The sequence below is a fragment of the Chlorocebus sabaeus genome, chromosome 20 (genome assembly GCF_047675955.1).
Source record: "Chlorocebus sabaeus isolate Y175 chromosome 20, mChlSab1.0.hap1, whole genome shotgun sequence".
Classification (NCBI taxonomy): domain Eukaryota; kingdom Metazoa; phylum Chordata; class Mammalia; order Primates; family Cercopithecidae; genus Chlorocebus; species Chlorocebus sabaeus.
This window is the reverse complement of record NC_132923.1, coordinates 17,968,115-17,983,990: the sequence shown is the minus strand read 5'-3', so window position 1 is coordinate 17,983,990 and position 15,876 is coordinate 17,968,115.

The window sequence follows — 15,876 nt, the reverse complement described above, 5'->3', positions numbered from 1 at the left end:
ATGAACTTGTATTGGCTAAATGAAAGCCATTTAATAACTGACTGCTTACAGAGAAGTAGGTGGGTTATGGGGTAAAATAAGGGATATTAAGACATGCAGACATTAGCAAAAATGTGGAGGCATTACCGCCTCTAGGGCTAAAAGCAAGGAGAAGAAATATGTTTACAAAAGTCTGTGAGAGTGTGAGATGTTGGGGAAGGGCTACTCTCCAGGAGCTCTAGTCTTGGGAAAATTCAGGTGCTACTGGAAGAGGTGCTGGCACAAAGGAGTGAGCCTGAAAAAAACACAACAACCTGTCTTTTCTCTTGCCTTCCAGTCTTCTGCTCACGACTCCCTTTGGCTAAGTCCACCTATAAGCAAATTGAAAGAGTGGCTGCATGATGTAGGCCTTAAGCAATAGCCTTATAGGACCTCTGACTGGGTCGATGGGAGTGAAGACTGGTTTTACAGGGGAAGGAGCAAACAATAACCTGCACATTCCAGAAGATTAGATGTTTCTTCCTCCCTCTTTTCAATCTCATGTTATCTGACCATGCCACCCTCTACAGCTCTTCAATGCTGTCACTGACCTGTGTCACTTTGCACTAAACCCCTGCCATCATCCTTGACTACTTCACTGTATGTGAATGACCCCTCAGACAGTCTAGCCTCAAAGTGTTTACTTTCTCAACAACAACAGCTTTTATCTGTGTTCTAGTTCAGCAATCCATGGTAAACTACCAATTTTTTTTTCTAGCACAGAGGAAACAGTTATCAATGAGCTATGAAATCTCTCAGTTTTCTATCCTTAATTTTAGCTGCATCCATTTTCCCTTCTTCCTTCAGTTTGTTTGTTTGTTTGTTTGTTTGTTTTTAATTTCAATAGGTTTTTGAGGAACAGGTGGTGTTTTGGTACATGGGTAAGTTCTTTAGTGGTGATTTCTGAGATTTTGGTGCACCCATCACCTGAGCAGTATACACTGTACCCAATGTGTAGTCTTTTATCCCTTGTCCCACTCCCAGCCTTTCCCCAGAGTCCTCAGAGTCCACTGGATCATCCTTAGGCTTTTGCGTCCTCATAGCTTAGCTCCCACTTACACGTGAGAACATATGATGCTTGGTTTTCCATTCCTGAGTTACTTCACTTAGAATAATGGTCTCCAACTCCATCCGGGTTGCTGCAAATGGAATTATTTCATTCCTTGTTATGGCTGAGTAGTATTCAGTCATAAAATAGAAATATTTTATTTATCTACTCATTGATTGATGGGCATTTGGGCTGGTTCCATATTTTTGCAATTGCAAATTGTGATGCTATAAACATGCATGTCCAAATGTCTTTTTTACATAACGACTTCTTTACCTCTGGGTGGATGCCCAGTAGTGGGATTGCTAGATCAAATGGTAGATCTACATTTAGTTCCTTAAGGCATCTTTATGCTATTTTCCATAGTGGTTGTACTAGTTTACATTCCCACTAACAGTGTAAAAGTGTTCCCTTTTCACCACAGTCACACCATCTATTATTTTTTGATATTTTAACTATGGCTATTCTTGCAGGAGTGAGGTGGTATCACATTGTGGTTTAGATTTGCATTTCCTTGATTAGTGTTTAGCATTTTTTCTATGTTTTTTGGCCATTTGTATATCTTCTTTTGAGAATTGTCTATTCATGTCCTTAGCCCACTTTTGATGGGATTATTCTATTTTTTCTTGCTGATTTGTTTGAGTTCCTTGTATATTCTGGAAATTAATCCTTTGTCAGATGCATAGATTGTGAAGAATTTTTCCCATTCTATGGGTTGTCTGTATATTCTACTGATTATTTCTTTTGCTGTGCAGCAGCTTTTTAGTTTAATTAAGGCTCATCTATTTATTTTTGTTCTTGTTGCATTTGCTTTTGAGTTCTTGGTCATGAAGTCTTTGCCTAAGTTAATGTCTAGAAGGGTTTTTCTGATGTTGCCTTCCAGAATGTTTAAGGTTTCAGGTCTTAGATTTAAGACTTTGATCCATATTGAGTTGATTTTTGTATGAGGTGAGAGAGGAGGACCCAGTTTCATTCTGGTGGCTTGCCAATTATATTAGCACTATTTGTTAAATAGGGTGTCCTTTCCCCACTTAATGTTTTTGTTTGATTTGTCAAAGATCAGTTGGTTGTAAGTATTTGACTTTATTTCTGGGTTCTTTATTCTGTTCCATTGGTTTGTGTGTCTATTTTTATACCAGTACCATGCTGTTTGGGTGACTACAGCCTTAATAGTAGATTTGAAGTCAAGTAATGTGATGCCTCCAGATTTATTCTTTTTGCTTAGTCTTGCCTTGGCTATGCAGGCTGGTTTTGGTTCCAGATGAATTTTAGAATTGTGTTTTCCAGTCCTGCAAAGAAAAATAATGGTATTTTGATTGGAATTGCACTGAATTTGTAGATTGCTTTTGGAAGTATGGTCATCTTCACAATGTTGATTCTACCCACTCATGAGTATGGGATGTGTTTCCATTTGTGTCATCTATGATTTCTTTCAGCAGTGTTTTGTAGTTTTCCTTGTAGAAATCTTTCATTTCCTTAGTTAGGTATATTCATAAGTTTTTGTTTTTGTTTTTGTTTTTTTGCTTGTTTGTTTGTTTGCAGTGGGGAAAAAGGGATTGAGATTTTATTTGGTTCTTACCTTGGTTGCTGTTGGTGTATAGCACTGCTACTGATTTGTGTACATTGATTTTGTATCCTGAAACTTTACTGAATTTACTTGTCAGATGTAGGAGCTTTTTGAATGAGGTTTTAGGGTTTTCTAGGTATATAATCATATTATCAGTGAATAGTGATGGCCTGACTTCCTCTTTACTGATTAGGATGCCCTTTATTTCTTCCTTTTGATTTATTTCTCTAGCTAGGATTCCCAGTACTATGTTGAACAGAAGCGAGGAAAGTTGGGATCCTTGTCTTGTTCCAGTTCTCAGGGGGAATGCTTTCAACACTTCCCTCTTCAGTATAATGTTGGCTGTGGGTTTGTCATAGGTGACTTTTATTAGCTGAAGGTATGTCGCTTCTATGCCAATTTTTCTGAGGGTTTTAATCATAAAGCGATGCCATATTTTGTCAAATGCTTTTACTGCATCTATTGAGACGATCACGTGATTTCTGTTTTAATTCTGTTTATGTGGTATATCACATCGACTTGCATGTGTTAGACCATCCTTGCATTCCTGGTGTGAAAACCAATTGATCATGGTGGATTATTGCTTTCATACTAGTTAGCTAGTATTTCTTGAGGATTTTTGCATCTATCTTCATCAGGGATATTGGTCTGTAGTTTTCTTTTGTGTTATGTTCTATCTTGTTTTTGGTATTAGGGTGATACTGGCTTCATAGAATGATTTAGGGAGGGTCAGATCTTTCTCTATTTTTTGGAATAGTGTCAATAGGATTGGTACCAGTTCTTCTTTGAATTTCTGATAGAATTCAGCTGTGAATCCATTTGGTCGTGGACATTTTTTTGGTTGCCAATTTTTTTCATTAGCATTTTGATCTCACTGCTTGTTATTGGTCTATTCAGAGTTTCTGTTTCTTTCCTGTTTAATCTAGGAGGGTTGCATATTCCAGGAATTTATACATCTCCTCTAGGTTTTCTAGTTTGTGTGCATAAAGGTGTTCCCAGTAGCCTTGAGTGATCCTTTGTATTTCTGTGGTATCAGTTGTAATATCTCCTGTTTCATTTCTAATTGAGCTTATTTGGATCTTCTCTCCTCTCTCTTTGGTTAATGTCACTAATGCTCTATCAATTTTATTTATCTTTTCAAAAACTCAACTTTTCATTTCATTTATCTTTTGTAATTTTTTGGGTCAATTTCATTCAGTTTTTTCCTCATCTTTGTTATTTCTTTTTTTCTTCTGGGTTTGGATTTGGTTTGTTCTTGTTTCTCAAATTCCTTAAGGTATGACCTTAGATTGTCTATTTGTGCTCTTTCAGACTTTTAATGTAGGCATGTAATGCTATGAACTATCCTTTTAACACCAGTTTTATTTTATCCCAGAGATTTTGATAGGTTGTGTCACTATTATCATTCAGTTCAATTATTTTTTTTAATTTTCATCTTGATTTCAATGATCATTCAGGAACAGATTATTTAATCTCCATGTATTTTCATGGTTTTGAGAATTCCTTTTGGAGTTGATTTCCAATTTTATTCCACTGTGGTCTGAGAGTACTTGATATAATTTTGATTTTCTTAAATTTATTGAGTTGTACTTTGTGGCCTATCATGTGGTCTATCTTGGAGACTGTTCCATGTGGTGATTAATAGAATGTATGTTCTGCAATTGTTGGGTAGAATGTTCAGTAAATATTTGTAAAGTCCATTTATTATAGAGTATAGTTGAGGTCCATTGTTTTTTTGTTGACTTTCTGCCTTGATGATCTGTCTAGTGCTGTTAGTGGAGTATCAAAGTCCCTCAATATTATTGTGTTGCTGTCTATCTCATTTCTTAGGTTTCATAGTAATTGTTTTATAAATTGGGAGCTCCAGTGTTAGGTGCATATATATTTAGGATTGTGATATTTTCCTATTGGATTAGTTCTTATCTCATTATACAATGTCCCTCTTTATATTTTTTAACTGTTATTGCTTTAAAGTCTGTTTTGTCTGATATAAGGATAGCTAATCCTGATCACTTTCGGTGTCCATTTGCATCCCTTTTCCATCCCTTTACTTTAACTACATGTGAATCTTCGTGTGTTAAGTGAGTCTCTTGAAGACAGCAAATACTTGGTTGGTGAATTATTATCCACCAGCCATTCTGTATCTTTTAAGTGGAGCATTTAGGCCATTTACATTAAACATTAGTATTGAGATATGAGGTACTATTCTATGTATTGTGCCAGTTGTCACCTGAATACCTTGTTGACTTTCCCGTTTCATTACTGTTTATAGGCCTTGTGAGAGTTATGCTTTAAAGAGGCTCTATTTGGGTGTATTTTGAGAATTTGTTTCGAGATTTAGAGCTTCTTTCAGCAATTCTTGTAGTGCTGACTTGGTAGTGGTGAATTCTCTCAGCATTTGTTTGCCTGAAAATAACTTTATTTTCCTTCGTTTATGAAGCTTAGTTTCATTGGATACAAAATTATTGGCTCACAATTGTTTTGTTTAAGGAAGCTAAAGATAGGACCCCAATTCCTTCTAGTGTATAGGATTTCTGCTGAGAAATCTGCTGTTAGTCTGATAGGTTTTCCTTTATGGTTACCTGATACTTTTTCCTCACAGCTGTTAAGATTCTTTCCTTCATCTTGACTTGAGATAACCTGATGACTATGTGCCTACATGATTATCTTTTTGTGATGAATTTACCAGGTGGTCTTTGGGCTTCTTGTGTTTGGATGTGTAGATCTCAGACAAGGCCAGAGACGTTTTCCACAATTATTCCCTCAAATGTGTTTTTCAAACTTTTAGATTTCTCTTCTTCCTCCAGAACACCAATTATTCTCAGATTTGGTCATTTAACATAATCCAAAACTTCTTGCTTTGTTCATTTAATTTTTTTCTCTGTCTCTGTTGGATTCAGTTAATTTGAAAGTCCTGTCTTTGAGCTCTGAAGTTCTTCTATTTGTTTGATTCTATTGTTGAGACTTGCCAGTGTATTTTGCATTTTTGTGTGTCCTTCATTTCCAGAAGTTGTGATTGTTTTTTATTTATGCTATCTATTTCTCTGGAGATGTTTCCATCCATACCCTGTAGCATTTTAAAAATTTCTTTAAGTTGGTATTCACCTTTCTTTGGTGCCTCCTTGAGTAGCTTGATGATCAACCTGCTGAATTATTTTTCTGGCAATTCAGAGATTTCTTCCTGGTTTGGATCTATTGCTGGAGAGTTAGTGTGATCTTTGGGAATATTAAAGAAACTTGTTTTGTCATATTACCAGAATTGTTTTTCTGGCTCCTTCTCATTTGGGTAGACTATGTCTGAGGGAAGATCTGAGGCTCAAGACTGCTGTTCAAATTCTTTTGTCCCACAGGGTGTTCCCTGGAGGAACTCCATAAAGAGGAGGCTCCTCCAGTCCTAAGCCACTAGCTAGAGGAGGGGGCTTCCTGAGAGCTGAACTTCAGTGATTATTATATCTCTTCTGGGTTGAGCCATCCAGCGGACAAAAGAATCTGAACAATGGCTCTTGAGTCCCTGATCTTCCCTCTGACATAGTCTACCCAAATGACAAGTAACCAGAAAAACAATTCTGGTTCCTCTAGGTAGTGGCTTGGGACTGGAGGAGCAACCTAAAGAGGGGAACACTCTGTGGGACAAAAGAATTTAAACAGCAGTCCTTGAGCCCCAGATCCTCCAGTCCCAAGCTACTACCTAGAGGAAGGGGTTCCCTGAGAGCTGAACTGCAGTGATTGTTATATCTCTTCTAGGTTTATCAATCCAGTGGAGCTACCAGGCTCCAGGATGGTACCGGGGGGTGTCTGCAAAGAGTCCTGCTATTTTATTTGTCTTCAGGTTTCTCAGCCATGGTCACCAGAACCTGCTCTGGTGAAGGCAGCAGGGAAGTGAAGTGGACTCTGTGAGGGTCCTTGGTTTTAATTTTGTTCAGTGAGCTGGTTTCTCTAATGCTGGTTATGGTAACAGTGAAATTGTCATGTGCACAGACATGGCCTCTGGTTAGCCAGGATGTTACAGGTGGTGGAATTAGTGTTATTTTCTCCTTCCTTGAGTGCAGCCACTCTTTTATGAGTTACTGTAATGGTTGAGTTGGGCGGCCTCTAGCCAGGAGGTGGCACTTTCAAGAGAGCATCAGCTGTGGTAGTATGGGGGCGATAAAAGCTTGCCCTAAGGTTGACTGGATACGTATTTGAGTTTCTCAGGTGATGGGTGGGGACATATAGCTCCCAATAGATTATGTCTTTAGTCTTCAGCTACCAGGGTGGATAGAGAAAGACCATTAGATAGGGACAGGGATAGATGTGTCTGAGCCCAGACTCTCCTTGGGTGGGGCTTGCTGCAGCTGCTGTGGGGGATGGGATGTGGTTCTCAGGTTAATGGAATTATGTTCCCAGGGGGATTATGGCTGCCTCTTCTGCATCATACAGGTTGCCAGGGACATGGGTAAAAGATGGTAATGACAGACCTCACCCAGCTCCCACTCAGCCAGCAAGGCCAGTTTCACTCCCATCTTGCCCCACCAATAACATCAAGTTTATATCCAGGTAGCTGATGAGCAGGGATAAGATCTTTCCCCAGGCTACAAGCCACCCCACTGAGAAAGCAAACAGGACTTTCAGGCCCCACCCCTCCCTGCCTGCCACAGCTTCTGTGTGCATATCTGCACTTCCCATTTGGCCACCCCATACTCCCCTGGATTCTGCCCAGGATTATTTGCACTCGGTCAAAATCATTACAAAGTTCAGCTGGGAGTTTCCTTCTCGCTGTGGTCTTTCCCCAGTTCCACTGGCTGCTCTTCCCAAGGACCTCTGTGAGATAAAGTCAGCAATGATTTCCCTGGGCTTCTCTGGGGACTAGGAGTGCCTACAGGGCTCTTCCCACTGCTTCTTCTACTTTCATATTTTGCTTGGCTCTCTAAATTGATTTCAGCTCTAGGTAAAGTTAAATTCTTCCCCTGTGATTTGGATTTTTAGGTTCCCCAGTGGGTATGTGTGTTCAGAAGCTAACTTTTTCCCCTCTCACATTTTAGGCACTCATAGGTTTTTGGCTGTCTCACAGAGTTTGCAGTGGCAAGCTACTTCTTTCAAAGGGTCTGTGAATTCTTTTGTTTTTCCTAGTATCTTCCTGCAGTAGTTCTTAGAGCAAAAGTTCACGATGTGAGTTTCTACACACTGTTCTGGCCATCTGAGTGAAAGCTGCAAGTTAGTCCTGCCTCCAATCTGCCTTTTATTATTATTATTATTATTCTAATCTTCTCCTCTCAGTTTTAAATAATAGGTTCTTTCACTTATCTAGAGCAGTCTATCTACCTGTGCTCTATAACTGATTCTTTGCTGTCTCCTCCAGGACATGGCTCTGTTGGTTCCTTTCTCTTCCTTTCTACTATCACCTTCCTCATAGACCATATACAAATCCCTCTTAAAAAAAAAAAAAAAAAAAAAAAAAGAGGAAAAGGAAAATAAATACTTCCCCTCATCAAATATCTCCTTGTAGTTGCTCTTCTGCTTCTATCTTTAGCAAGTGTCTCCCAGCAGCCAACACTCACTATCTCTACTTGCTCTCGCTTTGTCCCACTAGTCACCCCACAGCAATATCTCTTAGCCCAAGTAGCTCACTCTTTTGAACCATTCCAGTAAAATAACTTTAATGATTTTCAAAATGCCAAATTTAGTAAATGCTTTTCAGTGTCTGTGTGCCATTTGGCATTACTGTCCATTTCCATTTTCATTTTGTGTGACTTCTGAGCTAACACTTTCCCCTTATAGTTTCCTTTTGCTTATGGCTTTTCTTTCCTAGTTTCCTTTGTTGGATCTGCTAGCTGTAGCTACTCCTTAAATGTTAATGTTTCTGAAGATTCTGTCCCTGGCCCACTTCTGTCACTGGGCATGATAATCCTCATCAACATTATCCTACGTTATCTTGGAGTTTCAGCTACAATCATATGCTGATGGCATTCAAACTCCTGCCTCCAGCCAAGACCTCATTTCAAAGTCCCAGATCCCATATATTTATTTAATGTATATTTAAGTAGTGCTTTCTACATTCTAGTTTCTAGCTTTGCAAATGTTGGTTCATTTAATTCCCATTGCAATCCTATGAAGTTGGTATACAGGAGAAAAATTGAGGTACTAACATAAGACTAAAAAATTTGAAGTTTTCCGGCTAGTCAAATAACCTAAATGATTTTGTAGTTTGTATAACTTGCCTCAGGACTCACAACTTATAACTGGTAGAGCCAGCATTTGAATTGAGACAGTCTGGCTCCAAAGTCCATGCTGTCAACCATTTTGCTTAATTCTTCATTTCAGTGTCCCTTGGGTACCTCTAACTCAACATATCTGAAACTGGATTTAGCTTTCTCTGAAAACTGACTTCTCCCAATCTAATCAACAATGGTAAAGCTAATATTCAGAGATACCTTCAAATTGTTATTTTTTAATTAGTGATTTAACATTTAATTAGATGTGTTGGGGGAAACTGATGTAATAAGCATTGTATACTTACATCATCATAAAAATAGTATATCCCTAATACAATGTAAAATTTTGATATTTTTGGAATTGTTTTTCTTTTACTCATTCCATTGCTCATAAATAAACGAGCTATTAAAAATAAAGTTTCATGTCTATAGATATGTTTAGACTTTTAAAAATCACTTAAAGGTTTATTTTTCTGATTTACATGTCAGCAGAATATTTTATGACCACTTTTTGAATAATAACATTTAAATAGATAGTGCCAAATAAATCACATGTTATTTGGCATAGATGTTTCTGGATCCAGTGGTTAGAATCTTTCTTTACATATGTGATACAGTTTTAAAGTAAAACAAAATTGCTATGGAAATTTATTTAAATGGAAATGCATGCTTTATCCATCTAGAATCTGTACAAGATTTTAGGTGAATTCATCTTATTGAGCTATGCAAACCGGTCCTTAAACCACAAACCAGATTTACCAATAAAATTACTTAGCACTTTTCCTATAACATTTGAAACAAATAATCAGTTATAATTAGAATCTTGAGGATAAACTCACTGTTCATTTTATATATATATCCCTTGAAATATAATTTAGTTTCATATTGCCAAATTAAGTGGAACAGGCCACCTAGCAAGATTATAGTAATGTCAGCAGTTAGTCAAATATTATTTTCCTGGTAGATACCATAGTTTCAGTTCTACAAAAATAATTCTTTCAATCAATCAATTTTCAGTAACAAAATCTAAAGTAATTTTATGACATAGCAAAATTTGATTTTTTAAAATTTTTCACTTCAAATTCAAAAACAATTTCTAACAAAATAGGAAAAATAGAAATGTATTCACTAATTCACTTCTACTTGTCAAATCAAGCTACACATTCTGACTTTTTAAAAAATCCTGGTTTTTACTTTTTTTCAGTTTTTGTGATCTGTTCAATCTTTCTGCACTAGTCAAAATCAGACAACTCCTTGGTAGACACATAAAGATTTTTTAATTTCCTCAAGTAGAATAAAATAATAATAAATCACATATTCCAAGTAAACAGCACTTTGCCATGCTCTTGTTAATTTCAGAATACTAGATGACACTAGATACTAGCATCACGTGACTCTCATTTTACTGCTCTCAGGTTTTGGACAGAATGTATAGTTGCACCTTGCAATTTGCATACATGCTGCCCATCATTCCTCAGTGGGGGAGGGAGAGGATGAATCAACGAAGAGTTGTACTCCTCCAGGTACTTTTTAGTTTAGCAAGATTGAGACCAGTTTACCTGGAGTACACCAATTTAAGTAGTTGCTTGTGGAAACCTGAGTTATTAATTGGCACCATAAATAACTAATATCACTTGTGGGATTTTTGACACTGACAACATGTAGAAAACAGAAACATCGTTCTTTAAATTAGACTTGGATTGTCCATAAGGTCTGACTTCTCCAATGAAGGAAGCAACCATCTCTCTCAACAGATGTTGCCCCATAAGGTGCAGAGGGGTCAGACTTCATAAATGTGTTGAAGCTTTAAAGTAAACCAAAATTATGAGATAAACTTTGTAACCTAAGTGCATGTTTTATCTACTTATATTTTATAATAAATTCACAGGAAATAAGATGTGATTTAGCAAATTCAAGAACAAAAAGCTTTAAGCACAAAATAGAGCCTCTTCTCTGCTTCAGTGTCTTCTGAAGAGTCCCAAACTTAAATGAATGTTATATATTATATGCTCATCTGCCTTCAGAGAAAAAGCCTCTCAGTTTGTATTTCAGGACCCAGGGTTTCATTGTCTAAAGAAATCATACTTAACTTTATTCATAGCAGATTTATGGTTGCTTTGATTCTTAAAGCCTTGCAAGGATTTTTACCAATGATCTTTGAAGTTCTGTGCAAAAATCCCTGAAACCGAAAGCCCTAGTGTACCCATTTTAGACATTAGATCTTTCAATTGTCACTTGCAGTGATGCTACATTGGAAATGGCCTGCTTTAAGTGTGAAGATTTGAAATATTCAGAAGAGAATCATCTCTCTGAACAACTTTTCTTCATTCAATGAAAATTCTTCATCTTGGAACTTAGTCCAACTTTTGAAACTTAACGTGGTGATACTTGCCCTGCTTTCTTTCCCTTTGATTACTCCTTTTCCCCAATCCATTTTGTATCAAACTTATATTTCAGTTTTTCTACTACTTGTTTATCCTTCTTTTTGCCAATTTTGTAGATATATAATAGATAAATAGCTAGCTAGCTACAAGATACATAACCACAGATATAGCTTTGGGTCCAATTTCTTTGGTAGAATTTATTTGAAAGAACTTAAAATATTTTATTACTCTTTCTCAATTAAATCTATGCTTTTTAAAATTTAGAAATGAAATTACTATAAACCTTTCTACCCAGCTTCTTAGAATCTCATTTCTTCAATGAGCATTTCTCAGTGCTTACTATTCTGTGAATATTTAAGATGTCTTTCTAACTGTAATGATTGAAAAACTATTATAAATAAGAGTTTACTTTACAAAAAGAACTCCAGAGATAGTCATGTATAGTTGTTTGAGTTCCAGATTCCTATCAACGGTCCAGCATCCTTCAGTTTTACACTTTGCCTACCTTAGTATGTTAGTTAGCATATGCTAGGCTATGCTGATGTGACAAGTAAATTCTGACATCTGAGAATCTTAACACACAAAAAACGTGGTCAGTAGGGATGGTGTAGTCAAGCAGGAAACAAGGTTCCTTACATCTTGTCCTTAGCCAAGATCATCACAGAAGAGGAAAAGACGATGTGAGAAATCACATATGGAGGTTTTAGGACCTAGAGTAGAAGCATGGTACAACACTTACAACCATGTACCTTTAGCCAGAACCCAATCATATGGCCTTCTTTCACATCTAATTGGTCACATTATTACTTTGAGCTGAAGGGAATCCATAAAATATTCTTCTAGTTAGGGCAAAAAGATATTTGGTAGGTAACTAGCAATATTTACCTCAGGGATATAATGTTGAACAATGTATAGTTTCAGCCTTCTATGTTCTTATATTATAGTGTGAGAGAAATGCTACATTGTGAGTGCTATAGCAGAGATTTCAATAAAATACTGTAGGATTTCACAACACAGAGCAGCTCACTGTTTCTAAAGAATTTAAAGAGGGCATCAGAAAAAATATAACATTTTAGTTGGATATTAATGGAAGATTTGGAGTGTATTAGGTAAGAAATGTTGAGAGATGAAGCCAGCTGGACTTCCTGGGTTGAGTGGGGACTTGGACAACTTTTCTATCTAGCTAGAGGATTGTAAATGCACCAATCAGCACTCTGTAAAAATGCACCAATCAGTGCTCTGTGTCTAGCTAAAGGATTGTAAATGCACCAATCAGCACTCTTTAAAATGGACCAATCAGTGCTCTGTAAAATGGACCAATCAGCAGGTTGTGGGTGGGGCCAAATAAGGGACTAAAAGCTGGTCATCCAAGCCAGCAGCGGCAACCTGTTCAGGTCCCCTTCCACAGCGTGGGAACTTTGTTCTTTCGCTCTTCACAATAAATCTAGCTGCTGCTAGATTTTGGTCCTTTGGGTCTGCACCACTTTTAAAAGCTGTAACACTCACCACGAAGGTCTGCCACTTCATTCTTGAAGTCAGCGAGACCACAAACCCACCAGAAGGAACAAACTCCAGACGCGCCATCTTTAAGAGCTGTAACACTCACCACGAGGTCCCTGGCTTCATTCTTGTAGTCAGTGAGACCAAGAACCCACTGGAAGGAACCAGTTCTGGACACAACGTGACTGGAAAGGCAGGACAACATCACATTATAATTGGACTTATGTTATTTGTTAATGAATTACCTTGGCATTGGAGTGTTACCAGAAAATTTTCAGTAAGCAGGGGTAATGTAACTGGATTTGCCATTGAGTAAGTGTTGCAGTGGCTGGACTGTGTAACCTTACAGCTTGAGAATGTCAAGATCCAGGAGACTCACACACTCTTTAACTACACGAAAAAGGTGCTGCAGGAAGAGGAAAAGAGGAGTATGAGGCAGGGACGCTGAGACCAGTCTTCCATCTTAGACCTCTAATAATGAGAGCCCATTTAGTCCCCTGCAACCCCAAGATGTGTTCATCTAGTATCATATGAAACTGTTTGAGATAAGGCTGTTGATGCTCTGGGTTTTGATAATTAAAGCCTAAGAATAGTGTCTTATCCTACAAGTCAAAGTGAGTCTCCCTGAAACTTTCATTCATTGGTTTTATCTTTATTCTCAGTGGTTAGTCTTTTTGAAGGTCATGGTATTCTTTGGAAACATATAGTACACATGTATACAAAAACTCACATGCAATTTCATAGGCTTGAAGACTCTCTGGAGTCTTACCGTAGATCCCCAAGTTAAGAACACTTGGCCTTTGGCAACTCTAATAAAGGCCTACTTATACTTTAATTTATAATCCTTCAAATATTTAAAAACAGCTTTCATTTTTTTTCTTTTTCAAACACTGATAAAGCCCTTAGTATGTTCAAATGCCATGTTTGGCAGTTTATTACTAACTCATTTAATCCTCATGGCAACACTGTAAGATAGATACTATTTTTTCCCTTTTCCAAATGAGGAAACTGAAGTACAAAAGGGTGAAATAACTTGTCCAATTCACATAACTACTAAATGGAAGAACCAAGGTTTGGAAATAGACAATCTGGCCCCTGAGCCTATGCACTTAGAACTATACTTAATTGATATTTAACTTGTAAGAGAGAAGTTTAACTTCTTTGTCTGTATTTATATTTCATAACCTCCAGGCCCCTCATTCTTCTCTAGACAATGTAGTTTGACAATGTTCCTTTAAAATGTGTTGTCAGTTCCAGACACCATAAATGTACTGGTATAGCATCACACTGGATCAGCCTTTTTTTGATAGCCACAAAGGGGTCATTCATGCGGGGGGAAAAGGACAGGATGAAGGAAGAGGCCTGTGGGTCTTCTTCAGCTTCACACTGTTCTGGGTCCTCTGGGCAAGGGTTAGAAATAGCTTTTGGGATGGATATATCTGCAAGACTTTTGTTATGCAATATCCCAGGCAAAGTCATGCATGGATTGTTTTCCTCTCAGAATGAAACCTATCCCAGGCTCCAAGTAATCATCCCCAAGGGAATTAAATAGTCCTTAATTAAGAACAACACTAGTAAATCCTAGTCTGAACCACGAAACAACCACACTTGAGGAATCTACACCCCTTAATGAAGAAAGACTGTTAATCTATGCTGACACATTCAGCTTGATTTTATTTTATTGGAAAGATGTTATATGGGTTACTATCTCCTGGTTTACATAATCCTACAGTTCCTTGTTGCAATATGAAGTGAGATTCACAGAAGTTTGAATTTACAATCCTATGCAGCTGGTGGAGCTGGGACTCAAATTCAAGACCACAGAACACTGCACTAGTAGATACGTACTTGGAAAGTTGGAGTTTGGTGGGGAGTTCCTGGGATGTGATCCATCAAATTGTCTGAAGTGAGGTGTTTGGGAATTTGTACTACAAGTGAATCTAAACTTTAACTAATTTGACTTAAAGGTTCTGTGACCTCTCTTAAGTGGGAGACTCCCTTGCTCCGGTGTACTTTCCCTCCATCTTTGTCTGTTGCTAATAATTTAGCCAGCGACAAGGTATGCTTAAAGATCAACTTTTTTTCGTGCTACAAACATGACTTCAGTCCAAGTATTTAAGCACCTGAACTCAAGTGAGGATAATAAATGTCACAGGAATATTTATAGCTTGGTATATGGAGACTTTCCAGGTCCCTGTTCTGCAATAACACAGATCCATCTGCTAAGGGTATTAGAATTGTGTGTTGTTGCTTTTTTTTCCACTCAAGTTGATAGATTCTGAAAATAGAAAATTGCAATATACAAAGATTTTAACCTTTTTTTACTCAAATAATTATTAAATTAAGAGTTAATTACCAAGGGCAAAGTTTTTCCGCAATTCCTGGCTATTGGAAGCAAGCCCAGAAGAAACCTTAGCTCAGTCTTATATAAGCCCCTGTCATCATTATGCTGACAGATCTACCTGAGGATTTATTGTAGGATTGTCAGACCTTGGGGGTCTGAGGTTAGTCGACTCCCCAATCTGTCGTTGGGGTTATGATTGTTTTTATTGCTGTGCTATAAACATAGTTACCACTGATACTATTGTCAGCTAATGTATTCTTGTTCAAAGATCTGAGGAAGAATCTTTACCCACAAAGACAGTTTATATGTATTTGTACCAGGAGGTTATTTAACTTTTCTTCTATGCTAAGCAAGGGCAAGAAGGACCTCTCTTGTTCCATTCCATCTTTGTATCCTAACCTAGAGAATTTCTACAGAGCTGACTGATGGTCAGTTAGCTATTCAATAGAAAATTTTATGCACTGTTGAGATTAACACTAGAGTACAAGTCTAGACAACATAATAAAGTGGAATAACAACGTGTGTCTTCTGTGACTAATGAACATACATTCTCTGCTTCACAAAAGGATAAAGGACAATAATATGCGAGGCAGTGTGCCTCATGTTAATCATGGGCATAGTCAGAAACAATGTGTAAATTAAATTGTGTACAACATAGTTCCCCTTACAGTGCAATTTCAAGAATATCTTATTTCTAGATTACCAACTGACGTTGACTTCTCTTTTTAATTTAAATTTAGTTTTAGTTTTACAAAGATCTCAATTACAGAGCGTTAACCATGCTCAGATGGTGACTTATCATCATCATTGGTCTGCACAAGGAA